The sequence below is a fragment of the Euprymna scolopes genome, chromosome 9, assembly GCF_053919585.1.
Source record: "Euprymna scolopes isolate OS-2025 chromosome 9, ASM5391958v1, whole genome shotgun sequence".
Classification (NCBI taxonomy): domain Eukaryota; kingdom Metazoa; phylum Mollusca; class Cephalopoda; order Sepiida; family Sepiolidae; genus Euprymna; species Euprymna scolopes.
The window spans coordinates 30,988,090-30,992,075 of NC_136490.1; the positions used below are offsets into that span (position 1 = coordinate 30,988,090).

General features: G+C 34.7%; 1 pseudogene; it reads right to left on the reverse strand.

Annotated features, from left to right (window-relative positions):
• Positions 1-3,830: 3,830 nt before the first annotated feature.
• On the reverse strand, positions 3,831-3,977 carry LOC145285300 (U2 spliceosomal RNA; annotated as a pseudogene).
• Between the last annotated feature and the right edge of the window lie 9 nt (positions 3,978-3,986).

The window sequence follows — 3,986 nt, forward strand, 5'->3', positions numbered from 1 at the left end:
GTTTTAGATGCGTTAAAATTAACCAGCCACGTTTTGCCCCATTGCACCACATGCTCAAAGTCGGAGGAGAAAAACTCAGAGAGATCTTGGTCGTTGGTGGTCTTCAAGGTGTTACCATAGATGGTAGTGTCGTCAGCGTATATGTCGACGAATGAACTCAGAAAACAGTATAAAATTACATTTAATGCCTAAATAGATTTTTTTTCTCGTGGTCTGCCATGACCGCGATCTTTATAAATTGCCCATTTATTTTCGAATTATAAATTATGTTAGAATATTATTAATAATAAAAACAGTAACACGAAACAGCATCAGCCTCCCCCCTCCCTCCTCTCTCCTTTCTTAAATTCAAAATGGCGGTATAGTGTTTCTTTTTTTTTTTTTTTTTTTTTTTTTGTAATTACACTCCTCGGCCACCATCGTGGACGTAGGAGTTGTATTCCAGATGCAACATATGGTTTTCTCCCTACACACTTGTTAAATAAACATTAGGTTTTCACATGCTTGAAGAGCAAGGGAATATTTTCATATGTATAAATAAGCTTAGTAAGATAGGAAAACACATTGTTTGTTTTTGTGCCTTTTTTTTTTAATTTCAAAGAGGATGAATATAAATAAAACAAAAAGAGGAGAGAGAGATAAAAAAAAAAAATGGATATACTTTTGAAGTTATCAAATGTTTATCCGAATGCGATATACTTTAAGTTCACAGGATTCATTTTTTGCAGGTGCTTCAGCACGTCACACGTTAGAAGGAAACACCGCGTGTAAGATGTACATTATATATATATATATATATATATATATATATATATATATATATATATATATGGAGAAAAAATTCATCATATATATATTTTTAAAAGTGTTTTTTGATTTCTAAACCATACATCTTCTTTCACTTGCATGTTCATATTCTTTCTCTACACTCTGCTTCTGCCATTATCATTTCTCTTCATTTATAATAGCAGATATACCGGCGTTGCCCGGGGGCTTGGATAAAAGAATAGAAGAGTTAGCAATAGTGTAGGTAACATATTCTTTTTCAAAACGTCTTTCCGTCTACCTGCTTGCCTCTGTCTTTGTCTCTGTTTCTCTTTCTCCTTCATCGCCTCCTCCCTTTCTCTCTCTCTCTCTCTCTCTCTCTCTCTCTCTCTCTCTCTCTTTCCTTTGCCATCTCTCGCCGCATCCTCAGTTATATTACTTTTTGAAAACATCTCTTCCTCTGAGAACTACCTGCCCATTCCCCATTCCTTCTCTCTCTCTCTCTCTCTCTCTCTCTATCTCTCTCTCTCTCTCTCTATAAATTTCTTTCTGGCAATTTATCCAATGTAATGGTAAGAAGGGAAAAAAGCAAACAAGACTATGACCTAGTTTCAATGTTATTTTTGAAACAACTTTCGGTATGAATAAAAAATTAATTTGTTTTGACACTTTCTGCTCTCGCACTAATTTAATTCCTAGTGACCTCAAGTGTTTTTACAGTTTTCGTTTTGAATATAACTAAATCAGTGTCACGGTATATCCCATATGATAACATTGTGTCTTGCGTAGTTTATGACATTTTACCAGACACGTCCAGAACGAGAGAGAATTACGACTTTCTTTTAAATACTAGAATATTATATAACATTTATTTTTTTCCCTCTACCCCATTTTCCTTTGCTACTTCACACTTTTTCCATCTCCATTTTTCGGCGCTTCTACACTATTGGGACAAGATTTTGTAGTCGATAAACGGAGTTTTCAGATAAAAAAAAAAAACCAATGGTCTCAACTGATTTTTTTTTTTTTTTTGTCAATTCTAATAAATTACAAAGGTAGCTTCCAAATTATGCAGTCGGAATTACCTGAATATTACTGAATTATTAAAAAAAAAACCCCAAAAAACTTAAATTGTGGCAGCGGGTGAAAAATTGTCGCCATATTGTTTAAATCGAAGCGAAATATTACCTCCCTTTTGAACTCTCCTGTGTCTTACGATCGTTTTCATCAAATTCTATTTTTATTTTCTTTAATAAATAATTTTCTACCTTATCGATTTTCGTACTTTTTTGATATAATCATCTTAAAAATACGAGGAACACGTAGATACCATTTTGTTTTCAAGTGAAATTCAGTATTACGATTTCCGAAATTTCGTCTCAATAGTGTAGAAGCGCCGTTCTGCTATTACTATTTATTTTCATTTATACCACTACTACCAAAAGTAGACATCCAAGCTTGCTATGAGATTATAACGGTATTCTCAAATAATTCATTTCACAAATCTCTTTATTAGGATTTACTAAACGTCGTACCCATTCCTGAAATGTTTCATAATCCTAAGAATAAATAATAACTGATACTTTAAATTATTTGGATTATTTAGACTACGTTGCTCATCTTGGGTGTTATTCTCAACGTTTCGACCCATGTGACCTCAGACCTTCCTCAGGTGTATTTTGCCGAACTCTGAAATTTTTCTGTCAAACTCAAGAATCTCTACATATTATGCATTGCAACTTTGAGTTGTCTTACTCTCCACCAATCGCTTCTCTGTCTATAAGTTTTACTTACCACAAGGTTAACATGGTTTCCCTTTTTCATCTATAAGCGTGGTCAGTCATACCCGACGTCGGGAGAACAATGGTCTGAATAATCAAATAATAAAAGTGCAAAGAAGTTAAAAGCAGATCACATGCCAATTATGGCATCGTTTATAAAATTAACTATTCTTTTTGCAATCCAACTATTTTTGATACATACTTTAATCTATGCTTGACTTGTCCAACAAGTTGTGTGTGTGTAGATTTACCTATCAAACTACTCTGTCACTTTTCAGTCTACAGACTCAAGATTTGACATAAGGGGTATTGAGATTTGGGAAAATCTTTTTAATCGGTTTTCGGCCAGACATTTGGCTGCCAAGGGGTCAAAGTTCAACGATTTGACCCTTGAGAACTCTACTTAACTCCTCCGCCAATTTAAGGTCTGAACATTTGAAATTTTAGATGTAGGTTACTTGGACAGGCATCAAACATTTTTATTTCATTTGAGCCCAAAACAATAAATGTTAAGGGCTTAAAATTGGGGTCCAAGTTAAAAACAATTTGATCTCTGCGGTCTATACCAAATTATTCAGCCAAGTTTTGGCTTAAACATTTGAAATTTTACATTAAATGTATTTAGACATAGGGCAAGCAAGCTTTTTAATCGGGTTTTGGCTGAAAGTTTGGCTGCCAAGAGATCAAAGTTAAAAAGATTTGACCTTTGCGGTCTCTAGCAAACTATTCAGCCAATTTTGAGTCTAAACATTTGAAATTTTACATAAAGGGTATTCAGACATGCAGCAAGCTTTCTAATCAGTTTTTGGGCGAAAATTTGGCTGCCAAGAGGTCAAAATTGAAAGAGTTGACCTTTACAAACTCTACCACATTTCTCTGCCAATTTTGAGTCGAAAAACTTGAAATTTTAGATGTACGTTACCTGAACATGAGTCAAACTTTGAAATATATATATACATATATATGCACATAAAGTTATGAACAGTACATAAGGCCCGAGCAAACCGGGCTGAACTGCTAATATCTATATATATATAATGTACCTATTTACTATGCCTCCCCACGGGACAGAGTTAGACACCAGGGTCGTTTTTTAACGTGGAGAAAAGGTACAAAAATAAAAATTATCTCAGTCGTGAAGGATTTCTCCTCCACCGAAAGAGAACAAGAAATAGAAGTGCAGCATCTGAAGAACAGATGGTATTTATTTGCTCCCCCACTGAGCAAATTAGGCACAAGGCCGTTTTTAATGTGAGGTAAAAACCAGCTCCCCTAAAAGTAGGCAAAAAGGGGGGCACTCTGGTTACCAAAAATAATAATTGTCCCAGTATAGAGGGTTTCCCCTCCATTGACTGGTACAAATTATCTTAAGTGCAGCATCTGAAGAACAGATACTACACTTTGATCTTGACCAAAAGGCCAAGAAAATGTATCTCACCG